This window comes from Elephas maximus, chromosome 7 (genome assembly GCF_024166365.1).
Source record: "Elephas maximus indicus isolate mEleMax1 chromosome 7, mEleMax1 primary haplotype, whole genome shotgun sequence".
Lineage (NCBI taxonomy): Eukaryota > Metazoa > Chordata > Mammalia > Proboscidea > Elephantidae > Elephas > Elephas maximus.
Window position 1 is genome coordinate 130,007,310 of NC_064825.1, and position 25,098 is coordinate 130,032,407.

At 48.9% G+C, this 25,098-nt stretch overlaps 1 protein-coding gene across 13 annotated transcripts in view; it reads right to left on the reverse strand.

Moving 5' to 3' along the window:
• PC (pyruvate carboxylase) overlaps positions 1 to 25,098 on the reverse strand; it is a 90,066-nt gene that overhangs the window by 47,724 nt on the left and 17,244 nt on the right. For 2 of the 13 annotated variants that reach the window (XM_049892606.1, XM_049892599.1), the window contains exon 4: positions 11,980 to 16,354. The exons of 7 other annotated variants lie outside the window; for them this stretch is intronic. The gene's annotated coding sequence lies outside the window, so the exon portion shown is untranslated. Of the gene's footprint in view, positions 1 to 998; positions 2,920 to 3,470; positions 6,203 to 6,224; positions 11,954 to 11,979; positions 16,355 to 25,098 lie in introns of those variants that run through there. 4 more of the 13 variants (XM_049892603.1, XM_049892608.1, XM_049892612.1 and 1 more) reach the window with 4 other exon arrangements.

The window sequence follows — 25,098 nt, forward strand, 5'->3', positions numbered from 1 at the left end:
TGGTTCTGCCCAGCCCTAATCAGACTGTCCACAAAGGCACTAGAGCAATGACCCCATCCTCCACTGGGTTCACGTTTCCCAAGGACCTATTCCCAGAATCCCTGTCCACTCCTTTTCCAAGTATTAGAAGGCTGCCATATTCCAAGGGAAGAGGGATGACAGCTGCAATGCATGTTCCCTGCCCAGGACAATGTGCCTAGGGGCCCCGAAAAGCCACCCCTCTTACCCTGCCAGTTGGTCTGGAAAGTCCCTGGGAGGCCATGCTGTTCCCAATGCTGGAACACCCAAATGTGGGCCCCCCTCAACTGCCTGTTTATAACTGATGCTCCAGGTTAAGCCCCTGTCAACGACTTTCCAGAACTGCCCCCACCCCTGCAGCTCAGGAGGGAGGCTGCTCATAAGCCAGTCTACGGCTCAGGGCGGGCCTCAGGCAGACTATTTGTTTGAGGGAAGGGAAAAAACAAACAAACAAAACAGGTCAGGGGTAAGCTGGGAGAAAGGTAGTCCAAACCCACTGGTGGAGGATTAAAGGGCAGTGTGTTTGGGTGTTGGCAGAGCAGGGAGGGCCAGGCCGGGAGGGCCAGCTAGGAGAGGGATGGGGCGTCTGGCCCAGGAAGGAGCAGAGGATCTGACAGAAAGGAAAAGTGGGAGGAGGGGACTGTCTTCCTCCTTCCTGCCAAGACTTCCCTACACTCAGGTTGTCCACCAACAAACTGGTCACCGTGTGGTCTCTTTCCCCACAGGAACAGGTGACCGATTTCCTCCTGAAGGTGTATGTAACTAGTGTCTCCTTTGAGCTGCTGGCCTGCTATAATTCCATTAGCGAGTAGGCTTTTAAATGCTCAGATGTACTATTAAACCCACCCAGTTCACTTAGTTTAATGTAGAGCCAGCCTGAAGGCCACTCGGTCAAGGACAGGAATAAAATTCCCACCCACTGGATGTCACCCCCCAACCACCACCAACGAAACAGGCTGAGCTGTGAGGGGAGGAAGCACCTGGAACAAGTCACTGTCCACCTTTTGTTTAGCCCCCTGCAAAAAGAAAAAAAAAAAAAAACAGCTGCTGTCAAGTCCAAGCCAACTCATGGCGCCCCCATGTGTGTCAAAGTACAACTGTGCTCCACAGCGTTCTCAGTGGCTGATTTTTTTTTGTAAGTAGGTTGCCAGGCCTTTCTTCTGAGGTGCCTGTGGGTAGACTGGAACATCCAACTGTTTGGTTAGCAGCTGAGCCCACATTAACCATTTGTACCACCCAGGGACTCCCAGCCTCCTGCACCCAAGGTTAATCCCTCAAAGGGGACCTTCTTAGTTCAGAGCACTCATTGCAGGACATATAACCAGACCCATTACCACTGAGTCGATTCGGACTCACAGTGACCCTATAGGTCAGACTAGAACTGCCCCATAGGATTTCGAAGGAATGCCTGGTGGATTCAAACTACTGACCTTTTAGTTAGCAGCTGTAGCTCTTAACCACTATGCCACCAGGGTTTCCATCACTGCAGTATAGGGAGGCAAAATCCAGGAAGTCGGGTCAGAGCCTGCTAATGGAATACAGGTACGCCTGACCCAGGTAGGGCTCCTAAGGCTGGGGTCTCTATGCGAATGAGTCTCCTCAGCCTGGGAGGAGCCTGCATACCCCTATTTGCACAGGCACTTCCGTTTCCACCTCTTCCCCATCTCTTCCCAGAGCTGACAACAGGCAGCCTTCTGCCACCCCTCCAGCCCACCAAGGATGTGCTGGCCCCTAGTAACTCTGATACAGGCGGGTGGCCGGAGGTCCTGGAAGAGGAAGCCAGACAGGTACACAAACCAGAGGCTCCTACCAGGAACAGGGAGAGTACAGGGGTCAGTTAGAACACTGAGGTGACAAGCCAGCATAAACTCCTTGCTCCAAGTGCCACACCTTCTGAGCTGTGACAATCCTTGTCATCACCCCGGCATCCGGCCAGGCATCGGTGCTGTTTCCCCAACTGGAGGCTGAGGTCCCACTGGCTCCCTATCCCCCACACCGAGACTCGCCATCTGTCTGGTGAACTGCTGGATAGGCCAGAGGGAACTGCCAGCATCAGGCCTGCACACAGGTCTAAGTCTCCTCCAGGGGCGAGCCTGGAGCCAAGCTTGAGAGGAAGGCCATAGCTGGGAGACATTTCTGTGGCATGAGATTTTAGTTTATTTCTTCAAAGCACTTTCAGGCATGTTACCTCCATCTCCCTTCACCACTGGGAAGAAGAGAGGAGGGACACTTGTCCCCACTGTACAGAAGAGAAGGAGCCCTGGTGGCTCAGTGGTTAAAGCAATCGACTGCTAGCTGAAAGGTCGACAGTTCGAAACCACCAGCAGCTCCACGGGAGAAAGATGTGGCAGTCTGCTTCCATAAAGATTTACAGCCTTGGAAATCCTATGGGGCTGCTACAAATCAGAACAGACTTGACAATGGTGGGTTTGCTTCTTGGGTTTGGTGCAGAGGAGTGTTAGGGTCCTCATACATGAGCATAGAAAACAGGTTACCCAAAGTCCAGGTCTGAGAAGGACTTGACACTCTGAGTCTACTTGGGAAAAGGTACAAGCTACGGGGTGGCTATCCCTGGGTTAGGAACTGGCCTACATCCAGAAGGGTGGGAATCCCTCCCAGATGCTCTCAATTTGCTGGCAACACTTGGTGACACTCAGTGCTCATGGAGGACACAGAGTAAAGAGGATGGCTTTGGTGTCAGGCACACCTGGGCTTGGGTCTTAACTCTGACGTATGTGTGTGACCTTGGGCAAGTCATTTAACCTCCAGGTCTGAATTTTCTCATTTGTGAAATGGGGGTGAATAACACATACCTTTCAGGGTTGTGTGTGAAGGCTCAGTAAATGAGGAAGATGATTGTCGATGCCCAGTTTCCATTCCCAATGGCTCCCAATTTTTCTCCTAGGAGTAGGACCTTCCTCGTGAGTGGGGGCTCAGACAGGAAGGAGAAGCAGGCCCTACGATTGTACTGTTTCCTGACTGTGGTAAGTCTCCACGCCCTGGAGAACTCAAAGAAGTGAGAGGCCGAGAGTGTTTGGTGGCCAAACAGGCTCAGCTGGCTGGGCACGCACCCTGTCCTCATAATCTGCTCCTGGCAGCCCAGAGACGCTGCGTAATCTGGTACTTTTCCCCATGGCACCTGGCGTCTGGGACAAGATCAACAAAGGAAGTCGCCAGCTTTGGAGCTGGGACAGCCCCAGGAAGCACACAGCCACCTGTGTTTTGAGAGGGCGGAAGTCCTTGAGCGGATAGGCTTTGCTTGGAGCTCCCTAGTGCTTGGAGGGGGCCAGGGACAACAGCACTGCCACTCCCCATGGATCCCTCCTCATGGGCCAGCCCAAGCTCCGTTCATGCTTCACTTCATGGAGATCACACAAGAGAACAGTTACCTTCTGAACAGGTGTCTCTACTCCTCCCCCTAGATTAGAAGCTGCTGGAGAGCTGGGCCCTACCTTATTCAGCTCTGCCGAGAGTGGGCACTGCCTAGATGTGGACTGTACCGAAGATACCATCAGCATCACCAGGGGCAATGCCACATGTCTGCTTAGTCCAGGGCTGCTGCTCTCAGTCTCCATCAGCCACTGGGGACACAAAGCTGACTGGTCCTGCCCTCCAGGAGCTCAGGTGGGAAGAGGCCAACACGTCAATAACAGTGAAAGGAGAAACAGCAGGTAGAGCCAGGGCCTGGAGGAGGCAACCAGCGGCTCCAAGTTGGGGGTAGCCAGGAAAGCTGCATGGAGGTGGAACTCAGAGATGAGAAGGGGACGGACAGGTGGGCTGGGGGAGAGACACGAGGGGAACAGTCCAGGAGGAGGGGCGGCGTGACAGGGGTGCCATCTGGCCGTGGGGTATTCACAAACTGCACGGCTTGGTGCGCTGGAGTGTCAGCGCGAGAACCAGGCTGGGGAGGAGGGCAGGGCCCCTACCACTGACAGCATCATACAGAAACTTAATGGTCGGTGCAGAAAACCCAGCCCTGAAAAAGCCCAGCAATTAGTTTTGTACGCGGTTGTAAAGTACCCTCAAAGCCAACAATTATCACGAAGTGGGGAGGAGGGAGACAGCCACGGGGCAAAGTTACTCCTGGCTGTCCTGTTTAACGGGTTGCTCAGCTGTTAAAACAATGCTGTTAGCCTGGGTGTGACAGACAGGCCATCTTCCAGTCAGTGATTCCAAGTGGAGAATGACATTGGTGTGCATTTGGCTCCCGGGTAGGGGACATAGATGACAAACAGCAGTCCGTGTACCCCAGACGACTCCCTTGTCTTGGCAATGGTCCATCCCACGTAAGCACTCTCACCACCAGGGCATCGGGACCCCCTAAGGGCCTTGCTCCCTCATTCTCCTCAGCATTCAGGACCCAGCCATGGAGGCCAAGAAGTTGTACAACTTCTATGAAGCAAAACAGGCAGACAGGCCATCTTTCATGTATTCAGAAAGCTTATAAGGAAGGGCCACTAGGCAACAGAATGTGAGGTGCTCTAGCTATGGACAAATGAAGAGAGAGGGTGATGGGTCCTACACGTGAAGAATTCACCAAGTGGCTGGGGGACCACATGCAGGTCTTGCCTCCCCCAGAGCAAACCTCCACAGGATAACGCCACAGGGTAAGGGGCACATGGGCTAAGGTTTCCAGGCCTCCACTGTCTCTTCACAACCCCCAGAAAGATGCAACAAGCCAACTACTTTGTGATACCAGCTATGGCCAATAAGCAACTCTTCCTGGATTGATCCAACTCTAGTGTTAACAGGGGGTCCCTGGGTGGTGCAAACAATTAAGCACTCAGCTACTAACCGAAAGACTGGCAGTTCAAATCCACCCCGAGGCACCTTGGAAGAAAGGCCTGGTGATCTACTTCCAAAAGGTCACAGCTATTGAAAACCCTGTGGAGTACACACGTGGGGCCACCATGAGTCGGAATCGACTCCATGGCAGCTGGTGTGGACAGAGCCCTGTAGTTTCCAGGAAAGCCCCATTCCCTTTCTCCTGCCAGCTCACGTGCAGCCCCTGGTCCCCTCTTCCAGCACCACAGCTGTGAGCTTGGGAAACTGTGTGGATTGCAGCTCCAACACCGGATTCAGTCTTTGACCTGGGGATTTACGTAACCTGAGCTTTAGTTTCCTGGTCTCTACAACGCAGAAGGATTCGCGTGTCTTCTTGTGAAGTGGCTATGAGAACCCAGGAGGTGGTGTATTTCTGCAATACCTCAGAGAGGCTGGCAATTACGGACACCCAGAGAAATGACCCCCAGGGTCACCCTTTGTGATAGCAGCCTTAATCCTTCTCGCCTCCCGTCAAGCCCTGGGCCTCAATATGAGGGAGGCAAAGGCCCAGATACAAGCCCAGGGAAGTCAAGAAGCATGTCTGCCCCCTGCAGGATGATGACTGCAAGGAACAGGGAGCCATGAATCAGACCAGAAGCCAGGTCCTCCCTAGGCTGCTACCATTAACCGGCGCTGCACCAAGAGGCAGGTCACCACCACCGTAGGTTAACGGCTACTGTGGCTCCTGCACAGGGCAGTGCAGACAAAATAAAACCACAAAACATGTACTGCAGTGCGCTGTCTCACGGAGGTGCTCTGTGGAGATACCCTCCTGTCCTGTCTCGCTGAGGAGGAGGAGGTGGGGAAGAGGTTTAAACAGCATAAAGTTAAATCAATGTCAGCATCGAAGAGAATAAAATACTTAGGTATGGACTTAACAAAAGAAGCATAAGACTTGTAAACTAAAAACTACAAAATGTCCCTGAAAGAAATTAAAGAAGGCCTAGATAAATGGAAAGACGTTCCAAGCTCATGAACTTAATGGTGTTAAGATGGCAATACTCCCCAAATTGATCAACACATTCAACCCAATCCCAATCAAAATTCCAGCAATTGGCAAGCTGGTCCTAAAATCCATATGAAAATACAAGGGACCCAGAACAGCCAAAAACATCTCTGGGGAAAAGAACAAAGTTGGAGGACTCACGCTTCTCAAATTCGAAACTTACTACAAAGCTACAGTTATTGAGACAGTGTGGTACTGGCATACGGATACACGTACACCTCCAAGGAATAGAATTGAGAGTCCAAAAATAAACCCATACATCTGTGGTCTACCCAGTGGGGAAACAATAGTCTCACAGGGGTGGATTCAGGTTTTCAAAAATTCTAATTTTTTTCTTAAAAGCTCTAATTTTACCACTGGCAACAAATACTGTTACCTTGTTGTTGTTCCCTTTGAAATGACAGACTATGTTCGTTTTCAGGAAAATGTCTGTCAGATCCAAGTCTGAATAGCCAGAGTTTGTCTGTCACTTGTCTTCAAGTAAAAATGGTTTTCCCTGAAACAAACAAAACAAAACGAGCAAAAAAAGAAAAAAAAAAAAGGCTAGTTCAGCTTTTGACTCAAACTATCCCACAAGTGCTCTCCTTTGAGACAACCACTATCTTCAGTATGTAGTATATTTATTTCCCATCTCACACAGAATATTAAAAAGACATGTTGAAGCATGTTGTTAGGTGCCGTCAAGGTGGTCCCAACCAACAGCGACCCTAAGTAGAACAGAACAAAACACTGCCTGGTCCTGCGCCATCCTCACAAGCGTTGCTATGTTTCAGCCCAGCGTTGCAGCCACTGTGTCAATCCATCTCATTGACAGTTTTCCTCTATTTCACTGACCCTCCACTTTATCAAGCATGATATCCTTCTCCAGGGACTGGTCCCTCCTGATAACATACTCAAGCATAGAGACTGAATAAAATTAGTAATTGTTACCTCCGTCCAGTGAAGGACATTCTTCACTGCTAGTGTGTGGAGGTGATGGGCTCCATGACCATCGGGTACTTTGGGCCCACGGCCCCATTCCTGCTAAGGCGCCAGCAGTTTTGCTCACCGCTGCCTTTGCACCATCCGTGCAAATGTCAACACAGCAGGAAAGGCAAGTAACATCTTGGTATTATTCTGAAGGTCATTTCAACTCACGGACGCCCTTGAAATGGTCATGGACCCTCAGGAGCCAAAACACACCTGAGAACTACTGATCTCTGAGGGCGCTCCCTGCTGGCCTGGGGCAAGACAGATCCATCTTAAAGCGGGGGGCGGTGGGGGGACACCAACAACAACCTTCTTCACTTTGTGACATCTGAAGCGGAAAGTGGAGACTAGGATGTGATCCCTGGACTGACTGGGGTCAGAGGGCTGACCTCAGCTCTTAACAGTCTTAAAGGGCCTGGTAGTTTCAACTGAACAGATTGCTTTCTGGAGTGTCAAAAGCTAACAAACAAGCTCACTGGTTGTTTTCTCTCTACCCCTACGCCACCTTTCCATTCCTTCGGCCTCAACACAAAATAAAACCAAGCCCATTGCCAGGGAGTCGATTCTGACTCACAGTGACCCCATGTGTGACAGAGCAGAGCTGCTCCATAGGGTTTTTTTGGTTGTAATCTTTATGAAAGCGGCTCACCAGGCCTTTCTTCTGCAGCACCCCTGGGCAGGCTCAAACCACCAGCCTTTTGGTCAGTAGCTAAAAGCCAACTGTTTGCGCCACCTAGGGACCTCTCCACACAAAACAGTCACCTTCAACTCTTGGGAGTCTTTTCCTGCACCATACCCAAGAGAGGCAAGTGGAGAACATTGGAGGACAGCAAGAAGGCGACAGGGGAAGGGAAGAGAGCAGCAAACACTATCATTACCCCCTCTGCCCAGCTGCTCCCCTGGCGCGGGGAGAGGAGCTTTCCCACCAATTCACATTCCCTCCCAGCCAACGCAGACTGGCCTAGATTCTCATCAAGCAATCCCTTTGTTCAATTTTAGCAAAGGGGCTTCCCCCTTTTCCTTCTCCCATAGCAAAGGTCTCTTGGTAGGGAGGGCCCTTCTCTCAGCACCGCAGTTATTAGCCCCCACGACAGCGACCAACATAAGCCCCTCTGCTGGCGCAGAGCCTGTCCTCCAGGATCTTTGGTGAAACAATGTGAAGTGGGTGAGCCGGGTGGGAGCCAGTTTTTCACCAAGGCGAGACTGTTACAACCGCAGCAGCAGTGGGGCCGCTTGGCCCGTGTAGCTGAATGCAGAAAACAAAGTGCCATTCAGGCCCCAGGGACACACAATAAGCCCTTATCCTCCTTCCTGATCCAGGCCAACTGCTACAAAGCAAAGCTGGAGGGCCCAATGGGTAGCCCCTGGGCAGGGCCATCCCTGGATGTGGGGGCCCTGTCTACATTAAAAAACGAGTCACTCAAAATTAGTGTGTCAGCACCATGCCAGTGGTCCGATCTCAGCAGGGCCTGCCTCCTGGAACTTGGCCTCCTGGACACGGGGCCCCAGGAGAACCACAGAGGACATCCGGTTGCCCCTGTACAGGGTGGAGGGCTGGAGAGCACCCCAAAGAGGTCAATGTGGATCCCACACCTTGGTTGGAGCCCCAGCCGGTGCCAGGCACTGGTGGGGGACGTTGACATTTTTGAGGAAGGCACTCCAAAGTGTGGGCGCACCTGAGGCACAGAGTCCTAGCAGGGCCACCCATGCCCAGGGCTAATGCAACCCCATGTGTGTCAGAGTGGAACTGCTCCACAGGGTTTTCTTGGCCATAATCTTTACGGGAGCAGATAGCCAGGCCTCTCTTCAGTGGCACCGCTGGGTGGGTTCAAACCACCAATCTTTAGATTAGTAGCTGAGAGCAAACCTCTTGTGCCACCCAAAGACACTATAAGGGGCTGGTTAATAGTAGTGTGACTCAGGGTAACAGGGTACGCCAATAGGAAGGGGCTCACCAGATAAACAGCTTAGCAACCTGACTCCAGCCAGGGAGGGAGGAGGAGGTGGCTGCCATAGTTCTCTGCCCCACTTCTGGGAAAGAGTCTGAGACTCTGAAACGTGCCTAAGGTTCCCTGCGTTCTGCCAAGATCCACACCCCACGCTGCCTGCTGTGGAGGCAGATAACTGCGCCAGAGGGAGGGAGGCCCCCTGCCCTGCCAGCCCCGTGGCTAAGGCACCCTCCTCACCCACTGGGTTCTCCCTCTGCTCCCTTATCACAGCTGTAATCCAACAGCAGTGGCCTTCTGCCTGCTCCCCTGATGACATGAAGTCGTGGCTGGTCCTTCCTGTTCCCTGCTGTGTCTCTGGCCTGTCGCATGGGGCCCAGAACAGGGAGGCTGATAAGTGGATAGTTGTAAAGCAGATGAAAGGGACGTCTGAGGGCCAGCTGCAGACCACTCCGTGCCCAGCCAACATACAGCAGCCAAGGGTCGCAGGGCGACTGAGCACCATCCCTCAGAGCAGGTGCTGCTGGGAGAGGGGCACGTTCATGGCCCAGTGGCACGCCCACGCCTTGACCGAGGGTCACACCTCAGCAGGCCTCCCAGAAAGCTAGTCTTCTGGAGGCAGTGTGCCAGGCTCCTGGATTTCCATGGCAAACATTCTGGAGTCTCATGCTAAATGACCAGAGAGGGTACTAGGCAGGAGCCCAGGCCCTGAGGCACAAGTGTGGGGGGGCGGTGCACCTGATGGCAATCCTGGGAGGCCCCCCGATGGGCTTCCATTTCCCTCTTCCTCTCCTAGACACCAGTTACTGCCCACACCTCTTAGTATTCCAAGCAAAGCACTAATTAGCCTTCTGCCCCCACTGGCTCAGTCCTCCCTCCACGCTCTGCACACCACCCACCCATCTCTGCTAGAGGCCTCCTCCTCAAGCCCTACCAACAAACGCACCGCATGTCTTTAAACCACCACTCCAGTCTGTTAAAACTTATTCTACCAGCCCCAGTGGCGCAAAGGTCAAATGCCTGCTGCTAACTGAAAGGCTGCTGGTTCAAACGCACCTAGTGGCTCTGAGAAAGACCTGGCAATCTGCTCCCATAGAGATGACAGCCAGAGAAATCATATGGGGCAATTCTACTCTGTCCCATGGGGTCGCTATGAGTCAGAATGGGTTCAACGGCACACACCGACCACCACCCCCTTCACAGCTGTCAGGAGTGTCAAAAGGCCTGAGTGTGTGTGCTAATACTCTGCTTCCCTAAGGATGGATGCAAACGGGTGTAGGTTCGCAAAGGTAGCCCTCGCCTTTTCCCACCTGGGATAAAGGAGTTTAAGGGTATGGAGAATTGATAAGCTAAGAAGAAAGATCATGTTTGAAATTTCAGAACTAAGCTCCAAGGACAACCAGAACAGGCAGGGAGGACCGATGACATTTCACAGTGGTTGCGTTTGTTGCTCTGCACATTGTTCTCAGGCTTAGTCGTATATGTGCGTGTTTTCCCTGAGCTAGACTTAAACTTCAGAGCATATGACACCTAAATAAATAAATGCACATAAACTGCTCTGGTGGGAATGAGAGAGTCACCGACGAGAGGAAAGGGTCTGGAACACTGGTGGCATTCTGTGCGGTCAGGGAGAGATTTGTTTGGCTCCAACTTGGGCAACCTGAAGCAAGCGTGCCAACACCGCGAGCTCAGCCTTCTGGGCCTGCAGCACTCCCAGCAAAGGGTGGGCGCGGGGACATCCACTGAGGGGCTGCCCAGAGCCTAGACTTGTACAGAAGGACCTCCTGCTACAGGAAGGGGAGAAACTGGGAGCTTGGCAGCTTTGCCCTAAGTTAGCCGTTTCCTTACCCCTTATGGAGCTCCTACCAACAAGCGCAAAATCTGTAGTCAAAACGCCCAAGTTCCTTCCCTCACAGCTGCCTGAGAGAAACAGCAGGTGAAACCCTCTTCCTCCTCGTAAAGAATGTTGCAGTAAAGAAAAATCCATGTGCAAGGCACTGAGAATTCCTCCCCCCGCCACCAGCTCTCTGCGGAAGGGAAGGAAACGTGGCACCATGCCTCGAATCCACGAGAACCAAGTCTGCCGTTAACATTCCTATGCTGGCCTTCTCTTCCGAGGGAGCTGAGTGTGTGGGGAGACGAGAGGCAAAAAAAATTTAAAACAAGCCTTCCCCACCCGCTAAGCCACGCTTAGAAGGGCTGACCTCCAGATGCTCTGGCTTCATAACAGAGCCATGGCCAACTGGGGCGGGAGAAAGGAGGAAGGAAAGCGTCACCCAGACCTGCTCCCTGGAAAAGTCTTCTACTACTGGGGGAGTACAGAAAGGAGCTAGACTAAGCCCATTTAAGCCTCCAGCACCCACATAAGCCTCCAGCACCCATATAAGGCTTCGTTCATATAAGCCTCCAGGGCCCATATAAAACTCCAATGCTTATATCAAGCTCCAGCATCTGTATAAAGCTCAGTACCCATATAAAAGGAGCCCTGGTGGCGCAACGGTTAAGTGCTCCGCTGCTATCCAAAAGGTCGATGGTTCAAACTCACCAGCCACTCCACAGGAGAAAGACATGGCAGTCTACTTCCACAAAGGCTAGTTTTAGAAACCCTCTGTAGCAGTTCTACTCTTCCCTACAGGGTTGCTATGAGTCAGAATCAACTTGATTGCAATGGGTTTGGTTTGGTTTCAGCTTACCCATCTAAAGGTCAGTACTCATATAAAGCTCAGTACCCATATAAGCCTCCAGCACCCAGATGTGGCTCCAGTACCCATAGAAGGCTCCACTCTCCATATAACGCTCCAGTATCCACATAGGCTCCTGTATCCATTTAAGGCTCAAAAACCAAAAACCAAACCCGATGCTGTTGAGTCAATTCCAACACATAGCAACCCTATAGAACAGAGTAGAACTGTTTCATAGGGTTTCCAAGGAGCAGCTGGTAGATTCGAACTGCCAACCTTTTGGTTAGTAGCTGAGCTTTTAACCACTGCACCACCAGGGCTCCATATAAGGCTCTGTACCTATATGAAGCTCAGTACCCATATAAGGCTCCAGCACCCATATAAGCCAGGGGGTTTCTAGAGAGTCCTTGGAAAAGACCTAAGCAATCCTGATACCATGTGTCCACATGAACCTTCTCAAGCCATCTGGGTTTGTCTCAAAAGGCAAAATGAATGGAGAAAATTGTCTTATGTTCAAATTCTCCCTTACTCACACCTTTAAAGAGCACCTTTGTGGAGTCCTGAGTGGGCTTCCTGCGGCTGATGCTAGAGACTCTCCTGAGAAGTGCAGCTGGACAGGAGGCTGTACCTGACAGCTGGGCAGGAATGAGAAGCCACTGAGGGAGGGAGGAGGTGTAGAAACAGGGCGGTGACAACAGTGCATGGGCCCCTGGCCAGAAACAGTGAATGGACCAATCCTGAGGCTCCGTGCTAGGACTAGCAAACAGGGAATGAGGGGGCATCTAACGCCCCCCTGCTGAGAAAAGAATGCGGGGCAGCAGCCAGGGGCCTGGTCCAGGCTCCGCCTTTGAACAAGGGTCAAAATTAAAATCTGGACCTTACTTCTTTGGAGAAAAGACACTGTATTACTCAAGAGGAAAACCCGGGCATCAAAGACCACATCTGTGACCCAAACTTCTACAAGTAATACTGTGACCCAAGTAATACCGTGACCAAGTAATACCGTGACCCAAGTAATACCGTGACCCAAGTAATACCATGACCCAAGTACTACTGCTTCAGTAACAGCAGACGCAGCCCTGAGAATAGTTCCCACAGAGCCACGCACAAAATGCCTGTTGGAGGAATAAATGGATGAACGGATAGATTCAGAATGAGGCTGGTTCAATCTGGAGTGATCAGATTAGCAGAAACAGAGAGAAGGTGTGTGTGTAGGTAAATAGGGACCACTGAGTTTATTTTAACCTGGACTCAGAATATACCACGCCTCTTGCCGGGGCAGAGGGTTAGAGTAGGGGAGGAGAGGAAAGCAAGGGAGAAGGTGTTCTCAGACTCCACAAGCCAACAAGATGAACCCCGGCTGGCTCAGAAGACACCCTGCAGAAAGAAGGCCGACTATTCATCAGCAGGGCCGTTCCTTGTAACCAGAAGTATTCGCCGGGCGGCCCTGTCGTCCACCTATGGGCAACAGAAGTTTATCTTCTTTTTCCATCCATAGCAGCTGCCTGGCAGCTGGAAATGAAGAAAAGCCTCAAATTCTAACTCACTTTAGAAAGGAAGTCCCCCCCCCACCCCCGCCGGTCTCAGAATATGAGGTTGGAACAAGCCCTGGTGGTGCAGAGGTTGAGTGCTCGGCTGCTAACCAAAAGGCTGCCACCCGTTCCACAGGAGAAAGATGTGGCAGTCTGCTTCCATAAAGATTTACGCCTTGGAAACTCTATGGGGCAGTTCAACTCTGTCCTATAGGGTCACTATGAGTCGAAATCGACTTGATGGTGGGTTTTGGTTTTGGAAGGAAGCCTCCAGTCTCAGAATCTGGGGTTGAGACAAACAATGGGGGACAGGAAAAATGGTGTGGACTGAAACCAGATGCATAAAGTGGCCTGTCTCCCAGGAGCCTGTTCACAACTTCAGGAAGGACAGAAGGCCAGCTGTAAGCAACAATTTCCCATCAACCCCAAGAATCTCAGAGCTACTCCTTCGCCCTCACTGCACACTCCTCCAAGCAGCCTCAAACCTTGGCCTTCTTCCTCCCACGTGGGGGTCAGAACCCTGACCTTCTCAGGGAATGGAGCTGGGCTTGGGCCCAAATTTAATTTGTTCAGTGCAGAGAAATACGTGCATGTGATGGAGAAAATGTAGCCAAGGACAAGATGCCTGTGGTGGCCTTTCTAGCCATGGTCATGTAAGTTCCACTCATGTGATTGGGAAGGACTTTGTGATAGGGTAATTGTGACCTACCAAGGGGATTGGTCAGTTTTGCCTTCAAAGAACCAATTTCAGAGCAGAGAGGAGGATCCTACCACCACCAAGGAAGAACAGCCAGGAGCGGAGAGCGTGTCCTTTGGACCAGGTGAGAAGCAGTGGCAGGAGAGACCTGGCAGCAGAGACCTGACAGCAGGAGATGGCGCCGTGGGCTTCCTGGCCCACAGAGAAAGCTGAGTGCCTTTGCAGAGAGGCCTAGGGCCAGGGAGAGGCGTGCCTGCAAGCATGGTTGGGAAGAGCTTGTCCTGATGGAAGAACTGTCTCCTGAGCGTTCCTGAGGCCGAATTATACCTGTTGCTTCCCTAATAAACCCCATAAACGTAAGTATGGTCTGTGAGTTCTGTGTGGCCATTGCAATGAATTATTGAGCCCAGGAGAGAGGTAGAGAGTGCTGTGTGAGGGACGGTTGGTGTCAGCATTGGTAAGGATGGCAGAGAGAGGAGGCTTGTCTGAACTCCACTTCATGGGAGTCAGTCTTGAGCTGTTGATCTGGGTTCTCCTTCCCTCTTGTGGGGTTGGAGGAGGTCAGACAGTACCTCCACGCCATTTTTACAATGCCTTGCTTCTCTTCTCTTGGCTCCACCTACACTTAACCACACCCATCTATACACTTGTTTCCTGTGCCTCACGAGCAAGATAGCCCACTTTCCACTCTTCCACTCGGCGCCTTTCCCTTCAAGTCCTTGGGCAGGATTCTCTTTATCCTCATTAAAGCTTCAAGAAGCAGCATTCCAGAGGAGAAAGAAAAGCAAAAAGCGAACACAGGCCAAGGATACTTTTGTAAAACAAATAAGAACCAGAATGTTCTGAGCAAAGAGCCTGGCTCCTAGACTTGAAGTACCTTGTCAGATATGGCTGGGGTAGGAAAAATGAAAGGACATTACAGGCTTTGCAGACGATACAAGCACAGAAATAACAAAGAGAACCGCCAGAGACAGAGAAATAAAAGCCAAAGCAGGCAGCATTCTGGTGGTGGGTTTTATTCTGTTGGCAGCAGCGGTGTGGTCTAGGGGAAAGTGACATGCATTAGGGTCTGAGAGACCAGACTGAACCCGGGAGTGGCCACTGCCGCACTGGATGACTTTGGGCCATCTGTTCTCCCCCTTGGAGCTTCAGCTTCTTGTTTATAAAATGAAGGTAACACCTTTAACCTCCAGAATGTTCTAAGAAGTAGAGATACTATATAAAGAGACCCCAGCAGAGCATAACAAATATAGCTGCCATCATTATTTCACTGTTGTATTCTTTTAATTTAGCTCTAAATGAGGAAAAACAAATCCGTAGATACAAAACCACCCAAGAATTCTAACCTCCTTTTCCCCACACTTTGGAACTGTCCCTGAAAATGCTAGTCTCAGAGAAAGCTGCTTACCCCACACGTCATTCAAACAGGAGTTCCTTTCCTGAACCCCAGCTCAGTTAATAGAGAAAAGGAGAACTGTCATCTTCCTAGTTATAATCCCCCTGTGTTTGTGAATGGCCTTAGGGTTGCCTTTGTCTACGTAAAGTCCACCCGGCACCTACCATCCCGGAGTAGACTTCCTGAAGAAGTACAGATGTTTCAGACAGTCTGATTTTTATTTATTTAAAATTTTTTTTTGTGTGTGTGTGTGCTTTAGGTGAAATTTACAGCTCAAGCTAATTTCTCATTCAGAAGTTTATACATATAGTGCTTTGTGACATTGGTTGCAATCCCCACAATATGACAGCATGCTCCCCCTTTCCATCCCAGGTTTCCTGTGTCCATAAGTCCAGTTCCTATCCCTTCCTGCCTTCTCGTCTTTGCTTTCAGACAGGAGCTGTCCATTTGGTCTCGTATATTTGATAGAACTCATAAGCAAGTTCTTCATGTGTGTAGTTGTTTGATTTAGAGGCCTGTCTGATCTTTGTCTGAAAGGTGGGCTTCATGAATGGTTTCAGTTCTGGGTTAGCAGGGCGTCCAGGGGCTGTAGTTTCAGGGATTCTTTCAGTCTCTTCAGACCAGTAAGTCTAGTGTTTTCGTTTTTGTTTTTTTTTCATTGTACTTTAGATGAAAGTTTATAGAACAAACTAGTTTCTCATTAAACAGTTCAGTATACATGTTGTTTTATGCAGATAGTCTAATTTAAATCAGAGAGAAGAGAGTGGAAATTGGGCTTTGGGGGTTTGAAATCTAAACAAACAGAAAACTGACAAGAAGATATAGAGAATCCTAGATGGATGGACTCTCATTCAACAAGTAACTCCCCATGCTAAGATGAAACCATTCTTCAGGTCATCAGCATTAATTAGAAAAAGCAGGGGCACCCGGCTCTTGGAGCTTGCATCTCCAAGCCCAGTGAGAAGCACCACTCGGGTCCTCTGTACACTCTTTCATTTCCTATCTCCAGTCCAGGTCCCTACGCGCTGTAGGCCGCACGGTCCTGAGCAGTTTCCCATCCACAGGATATCAGAGCAGTGAGCTAGTGATCCATTAGATAGGCTTCCGGAAGACTCGAGCTGCAGGTTCAATCGCTGAGAAGTCCTGTTAGTTTCAGTCCATCTCCTGGGCTTTGACCCTGACTCCGATGAACTATCTTGCCCGAGTTTGCTGTTAGCTAAAAGAACGGCGTTTCGGACAAGGACACTGAGAGTATGGGATCATCTCTACTCCTAGAAAAATAACTCTGAAAAGAAAAGCAAGGAATGGGTCAGTAACATTCGCTCCATAAATCGAGGCCGGCCCACCAGTGCTGCCATGGTTTGCCTAGAGTTGTGCTGAGCCGTGACACGCAGCTGGGAAATGAGACCAGCCAGACAGGCCAGGCTCCTGAACATCTCTGCCTCACAGCAAAAAAAAAAACAGCAAAGGAGAGGGAAAAGTCTGAGAAGTCTATCCCTTCCTTTTTGCTCAAAAGAGCTCTGAGACAGATGAAGGTCACAGAGAAAGCAAACCTCACTGGGATATCAGAAAATCATGCAGTAAAACAAAACAAGGGAAAGGAATTACGGGTGTTGACTTGGCAGGACACATGTCCAACACTGTGTTTATTCTTCTTTTTCATTTGCAAATACAGATACCAACTTTGGCCAAGAGGAAAATGGCATCTATGACGCCTGTTTCTCAGGCCAGAGAATGAGTCTAAGAAACCCTTTGGAAGGAAATGATGAAAACCAAGCAAACTCAAGCTGCAGAGAAGGTGCTGAAAGGGATGATAAGTAGCTAGGTAAGAATAGGTAGATAAGAAAAGAAATGAGATCCTTTGTAGATGTGGGATTACTCAAAAAGCCTCTAAAAAATAAAAGCCACACACAGAGCCCAGGGAAGACAATTCGCTGCATCTCACAATGAGCAGATACTACCTTTGTAATCAAAACACAGAAAAAAGGGGCAAGGAAGCTGTTTTCTATCTTGAAAAAAATATGTACAGAGCTTACAAATGTAAAATGTGGAGCTCTTACTGAAAGGCACCTAATTTAAAGAGTATTAGCTTTTTTGAAACAATCTGCGACAATAAGGTAATTACAGATAACTTTCAATTGTCCACATTAATGAAATCGGAACAGCAAGCACGGGAACGTCAATAAATATTTACTGTCTGGCACAGTGTAGGACACAGGGTTTGAAAACCTAACTATATGAAACTCTGAAAGCAAGGCTAATGATGATCAAAAATTGCAAAATCCTGGAAATAACACCCAAGTACTCAAGAGTGGGAGAACGTTTAAACAAATCACAGTGTGTTGGTATGACTGGAGACCAAGGACAAGGCCAGCTGGATTCATTTAGCACACGGCCTTAGTGATGTACATACTCTGGTTATAAGAATGTCCAAAACATACGGGTGCACTGACAAGGATGAGAAATAAATTTAAAATGATGTAATGAAGTTTTCCTTTAGCTTTTTTTTTTTTTTTTTTTTCGCCATTTTAAAGTATACAGTTGAGTGGTTTTTGGTACAGTCACAATGCTGGGCAGCCATCACCACTAATTCCACTTTCATCACCCCAAAAAGAAACCCCATACCCATGAGCAGTCGCTCCCCATTTCCCACTGCCCCCAGTCGCTGGCAACCAATAATCTGCATCCTGTCCCTATAGATTTGCCTACTCTGGACATTTCAAATTAATGGACTCATACAATATGTGGTCTTCTGTTTCTGGATTCTTTCACTTAGTGTCTTTGTTATCTCATGCTGCTATAACAGAAATACCCCCAAGTGAATGGTTTTAACAGAGCTACTCTCTCACAGACTAGGAGGCTAGAAGTTCAAATTCAGGGTGCCAGCTCCAGGGGAAGGTTTTCTCCTCTCTGTCAGCTCTGGAGGAAGGTCCTTGTCTTCAATCTTCCCCTGGACTAGGAGCTTTTTGGTGCAGGGACCCCAGGTCCAAAGGACACGCTGCTCTCCTGGTATTGCTTTCTTGGTGGTATGAGGTCCCCATGTCTCTCTGCTCTCTTCTCTCTTTTATATCTCAAAAGAGATTGGCTTAAGACGCAATCCAATTTTGTAGACTGAGATCTGCTTATTAACATAGCTGCCACTAATCCCACCTCACTAACATCATAGAGATAAGGTTTATAATACATAGGAAAATCATATCAGATGACAAAATGGTGGACAATCACACAATACTGGGAATCATGGCCCAGCCAAGCTGACACATATTTTGGGGGACACAATCTAACCCATGACACTCAACATAAAGTTTTCAAGGTTTACCATCTGTATTGCAGCAAGTGACAGTGCCTCATTCCTTTTTACAGCAGAATAATATTCCATTGTACAGATGGCCCACATTTAGTGCGTCCGTTCCTCAGTGGATGGATGTTTGGGTTGTTTCCACTTTTTGGCTATAGTGAATAGTGCTACTATGAACATCCATGGACGTTGCATTTTATATAAATAATTTTTAACCATCCAGGTTGGCCTCCCCATGCACGCAGAGTAGAACTGCTCTGTAGAGTTTTCGAGGCTGTGACTTTTCAGAAGCAGAATTGCCAGGCCTGTCTTCTGAGGCATCTCTGGGTAGGTTCGAATCGCCAACCTTTCAGCTAGTCGTGGAGCGCTTCACTGTTTGTGCCACCCACGGACTCCTTGGCCTCCCTAAACCAAAAACTAAAAAAAAAAAAGAAACCAAATCTACTGCTGTGGAGTCAATTCCTGCTCCTAGCGACCCTGCAGGACAGAGCAGTGTGGCCCCACAGGGTTTCCAAGGCTAAATCTTTATGGAAGCAGACTGCCACATCAGTTAGTCAAGGACCTGGGCCCAACAGTTAGGCTCCAGAGCTTGACAACCAACCACACAGTCATACTCCTCTCTGTCTTCATTCTGTGATATGGAAGGCACAGACCAAAAAAAGAACCAAACCCATTGCCATCAAGTCGATTCCGACTCATAGCAACACTACAGGACAGAGTAGAACTGTCCCATAGGGTTTCCAAGGAACGGCTGGTAGATTTGAGCTGCTGACCTTTTGGTTAGCAGCTGTAGCTCTTATCCACTATGCCACCAGGACTCCCCAGAAACGTGCTGGGTGGCAGGGAGGTCAGCAGAAATTTAAAAGTTGTTAACAACCCACGTACACAACGAGTGAGCCACATAGACAGAAAACAGCCAACAGCCTGGTTGTCTGTATTCCCTCCTGTCCTCACAGCCGGTGGAAGGGAGCTTACAGGTAATCAATAGAAAACAGTACAGGTCGACTGTGGGGAGGTTAAAGTAAAACAGGGACAACAGTACGTGCATCCAGGGGTGCCGTGAGGTTAAATGAAACAAGAGGGATGGCAGATGGGCAAGCACTCAGCCTCCGGCTTTTAATAAAGGTTCATTTGTTCACGCAATAAAGCAAAGGCTGCTAAGTGGGTTCTGCTTTTCCCACTTGAAAGGGCTGGATGGTATCAAAACTACTCACAGAGAGGGGGTGGTGAGGGAGGCAGGAAACTAGATAATGGGAAACAAGAAATGTTTGTGGGATCAAGAATAAGAGGAGTCAAGAAAACTGTAAAGAACAGGAGAAAGAGGAAGGGAAATTGACCCAAGACAAACATAAGCAGATGTATCTGTTATTTCTGAAATGGCCCAGAGAATAGACTTTGAGATGAGCACAGCCTGACGGATTCATAGCCAAGCAGGAAGGTCTCCAGGCACACCCAGGGCCCAGGGCATTTCCCCTGCAAAGGAGGGGAAGCTGGAGAGCAGAGACCCTACCAGCTAGCACAAGAGGAAGAGAGACCAAGTGATAACACTGCAGCAGACAGAGCTCCACAACCCAGAACACTCTAGAAATGTAATGGCTACCGCTGCTGAACTCAGAAGACCACTTATGGAACCGAGGCAAAAAAAATGCTAAACATTAATGTAGGGAATGTAGGAGAGAAAAAAAGGGCACTAGGAAAGGAAGAAGTACAGCCAGGATGCTCCTTAGAAGGATGGCTAGAGTTCACCTCACATACTGTGGACATGTTATCAGAAAGGACCAGTCCCTGGGGAAGGACATCACGCTTGGTAGAAGGTCAGCGAAAAAGAAGAGCCTCAACGAGATGGACTGACACAGTGACTGCAACAATGGGCTCAAACATACCTACTATTGTGGGGACAGTGCAGGACTGGGCAGTGTTTTGTTCTGTTGTACATACGGTCGCTACGAGTGGGAACTGACTTGACGGCACGCCAACAACAGCAGCAACAACAGGAAAGGAAATCACTCTTTTGATGGTTTGTCGTACTATGGTGGCTTGCATGTTGCTATAATGCTGGAAGCTACGCCACCAGTATTTCAAATATCAGAAGGGTCAGCCATGATGGACAGGTTTCAGTGGAGCTTCCAGACGAAGACTACGAAGAAAGGCCTGGTAATCTACTTCTAAAAATCAGCCAGAGAAAACCCTGTGGATTATAACAGAAAATTGTTCAATAGAATGCTGGAAGATGAGTCCCCTATATTGGAAGGCACTCAAGATACACAGCAATGGACTTGAGCACACCAACAAACATGAAGATGGCACAGGGCAGGGCGACATTTCCTTCTACTGTACAAGGGGCAGACTCGATGGCAACTAGCAACAATAGGCAAAGGAGAACGTGAAAAAGGTATTCTGGAGGAAAGTTTCTTTTTCATTTTCTTGTGTATAATTATGTATAAGGTCAAGTTCTATAAGAAAATCACTGTTAACTTGAGAAATAATGCCTGTGTATTTATGAACACACAGATAAATAATGGTTACCTTCTCTCCACTTCCCTTTCCATGTGGAATACAGAAGCCCAAGCACTTTTGGGAGCAGAGCTGGCCTACAGCTTGGCCTGTCAAGGGACAAGTTACTGAACCTCCCTGAGATTCTCAGCTGCTAAAGTCTGTGAAATGGGTCCACTCCCATCATTTGGAAATGATAAGGTACTATAAAACGATAATAACCTATAGGTATACAAAATAAAGAAACCCTGGTGGCGTAGCAGTTAAGTGCTATGGCTGCTAACCAAAAGGTTGGCAGTTCAAATCCACCAGGAGCTCCTTGGAAACTATGGGGTAGTTCTACTCTGTCCTATAGGGTCGCTATGAGTCGGAATTGACTCGACAGCAAGGGGTTTGGGTTTTTTTTGGCTTATACAAAATAAAATAACCCTTTAGGACAACACAAAGAAGTTTAAAAGCAAAGAATCAGGTCAGCCTGAAATTAACACCGCAGCCAACTTGGCAGCAGAGTGACGATGGGGCATTCACAGTCTGCCCAAGAATGCAAGAAATGTGAGAAGAATTATGGGAAATTTTAGAAATCAAAAGGCTAAAACAGCAAAACATTTGGAAAAAGCATTATGTCAAAGTAGGAATTTGGAACCTGGGACAAGAGGGACCAAGGTCTGAAAGAGGGAAACATCATTACAAAACCCCTTCAGACGTATCTTAATGGCAGTCTGTTGGGTGGGTGCAGTGGCCTAGCTGTCTACCCTAGTGAACACTTGAGTGGCCCGACCCTCCTGGGGAGAAGTGGGCAATCACGTCACAGAAATCTCACCAGCCCCAGAGATTCTATCTCCCATGGTAAATTCACAAAGTCGTCTCCTGGGACAAGTCTGTGTTATGTGAGTTTGAAACTAGAGAGTCAGATTTCCTGGCCCAAGCAAAGTGCTGTCATCCTGGCGGCCTGTCATAAACCACCACCATGACCTCACCATCTGCTGGTCCAGCTGCTTCTCAAGCGTGAAAACCAGAGACCCTTGAGAACAGAAGCCATACCCCCAGGGATCCAAGGACCCTGTCTCAAAAGCATGACTTTCAGGTCAAACAACTTCTCCCACCTGGGCTAGATAACCACCCATCCCTCCTGCTGCAAACAACTACAAATGTGGAAAAAATAAACACACACAAATTTTTAAACTTTTCTTAAAAGCATAGACGAGTTGGCGAAAAAAAAAGAAAGAAACATCCAGGCCAAATCTAAGAGAAGGTAGAAAGCCAGAGCAGCAAAACCAGTTGTAGTCAACTCAGTTCTGACTCATGGCGACCCCGTGTGTGTCAGAGTCAAAGAACTGCACTCCACAGGATTTTCAGTGGCTGGTTTTTCCAAAGCAGGCCACCAGGACTTTTTTCCCCCAAGGCATCTCTGGGTGGACTCAAACTTCCAACCTTTTGTTAGGAGCCTAGTGCTTAACCATGTGCACTACCGAGGCACCCCACTGAAGCTGGCTTTTGCCCTGAGGGCATTTGCAGAATCAAGCCGTTACAGACTGAATTATGTCCCCTAAAATACGTGTTGTAAATCCCAACCTCTATGCCTGTGGTTACAGAGGCTTAACCAAGGCAGGGAGGGCACTAATAAGCAGTTCCTACTGGCCATCAGGAAACCCTGGTGGTGTAGTGGTTAAGAGCTATGGCTGCTAACTGAAAGGTCCGCAGTTCAAATCCACCAGGCGCTCCTTGGAAACTCTATGGGGCAGTTCTACTCTGTTCTATAGGGTCGCTATGAGTCAGCAGTGGGTATGGGTTATTGGCCATCACAATTCCCATCACCAGCTGTGAGAGATCACTCAGCAATTAAAACTAACTGCCACAGGTGCTGGTGTGGTGATAATTCCATTTGAGTTGTCTTTGTTATGTTAATGAGGAAGGGTAGGTGTAGGGTGCATCTTGAGTTAACCTCTTTTGAGATATAGACCAAGCTGATCAGAGAGAGAGAAGCAAGCAGAGATGGGGAAGCGAGATGTCAAGCCACATGAAGATCACCCAGGAACAGAAGCTCAAGGAGACAAGGACCTTCCTCCAGAGCAGACAGAGACAAAGGCTTCACCTACAGCTGGCATTCTGAATTCAGACTTCTAGCCTCCTAAACTGAGAAAATAAAAGTTGTCTGCTGAAGTCACCCATTTGTGGTATTTCTGTTATAGTGGCACCAGATAACTACGACAGACAAAATTGAGATTCCATTTTCAAAGCTTCAAAGGGCAGAAGGGCACAGGCCAGAGGCCACCCAAGGTGGGAAATCTAAGGAGATCGTACTCCATGGAAGTTGGGATCCCAAAAGAATACCCTGCCAGGGTAAGAGTGAACCAGAAATAAAACTGGCCTACCTCTCCTTGCCTCCAAGAGCTACCAGCAAGAAAAATCAACAGGCTCAATCCTCGTCAAGTTAGAGAACCAAAAAGCCCACTCCAAGAAGCTGTCATCACAAGCCGGGCCTCACAGATTTTTTTTTTTTTTTTTTTACCTGTTTACCTGGCGATGGCATTGGGTTTACCTGGGCGATCTACAGATCAGAAGACATTCAGTACTCTATACTGCTGGTGGGAGGAGGGTAAATTAATACAACCACGTGAAAAGGGCTAGCACGAATCCAATTCCCAAAGTGTGGCAATAGATCCGGTTCTCACCTTCCCACTTCCCTATCCTCGTCGCCAGCCATTCACATGGCACTCTCTCTCTCAGCCCCAGGCACCCAGAGCTGGGTCAGAACTTACAAGTTAGATGAGCACCATCTTTCAGCCCTAGCCACCCAGAGCTGGGTCTAAGCTCACGCATTGGAAGGACATCTTCTTTCAGACCGCCAAAGGCAGACGCCAGTCCCTGCTGGCTCTCACCGCTCATGGGTCCGTTAACTCACTGCAGTGACTCACAGAATTTATGGAAAGTACACATACCATACTTACTACAGATCTTATTACAACCAAAAAGGACACAGACAGACAGACAGGGTGAGGTCTGGGAGGGGTCACAGTGCGAAGCTTCGGTGTCTCAGAGAGTGCATGGTCACCAAATAATAAAGTGAACGTCTCTGTCCCCAACCCCCAGGTTAAGGAACAGAAACATAGAAGCCCCTTTGCCCCTTCTGCCATGCATGGTCACCAACCAGGAAGCTCCATCCGAGTCTTAGGACTGAGGCTTAGTCAGCATCAGGTCCCCAGGTGGTCTGGTCAGCCCCTGCTCATCAGCCTCAAGTGCTGGTCCTGCTAGAAAGAGCCAAAGACAAAAGCCAACTGCTTTCTGCAAGGTGATTTCATACCTCACACTTGGAAAAGTCAGACGTGATCATACCCCCTGAGCCAACATCCCCCCTCCTAGCTTCTACTCTGGAGAAACTCATGCTGGTGTGCACCAGGAGGCTTGTGCAGGAATGTCCACAGCAGTATTGTTCCTGAGAACAAAAACCTGGACGCAGCCCAAAGGCCTCTCAGCAAGAGAAGGGACACAGAGGCTGTGGTGTGATCACCCTGCAGAAAGCCACACAGCCGCGTAAATGCAGGGAGCTGGTGGGCGGGAACATAAGCATAACCCTGAGGGAACCACAGAGACGACAGTATGACTCCGTGTCTACAGTGTTCCAAACCAGGCAAAACTAAACGATAGATCACTTAGAGATTGGTCATAGGTGGTAAAACTATCAAGAAAATCAAGAGTGATTATTACAAAGACCAGAATAGCTGTGGGAGGGGGCGGGAGGGGGGAAGGGCTGGCTTTCACGTTCCTGAAGTTCTATTCCTTAACCCAGCGGAAAGGAGCATAAATGTTCACTGTTATTTTGTTTTAATGTACATATATTTTTTATGTATGTCTTCTGTAACTATGATATATTTTGCAATAAAACAAATGGAAAAAAGAAACTGTTATTCAGCTCTTAAAGAGTGAGATAGCACTATCTGTACTGACATGGAAAGGTCTCCCAGACAGATTAGTAAATGAAAAGGGGCCTGGTGCAGAGATCCTTTAAACAAGGGTGGCCTCTAGGGAGGGGCCTCAACAGAGACTTACACACGTCAATGTTTCACCAGGTGCCGGTATTACAGGACTACAAATGTTTTCCATTCCTAAGTCTGTCTTTGAGTAGAATCTGTACATAAATCAGAAGAGTTAGGTACAGTTCATATCTGACATCAGTCAACATATCGTCAGTCAAATGTCTGTCTTAGTATACAGTGTACCTTTCTACGCATAAAAAACAT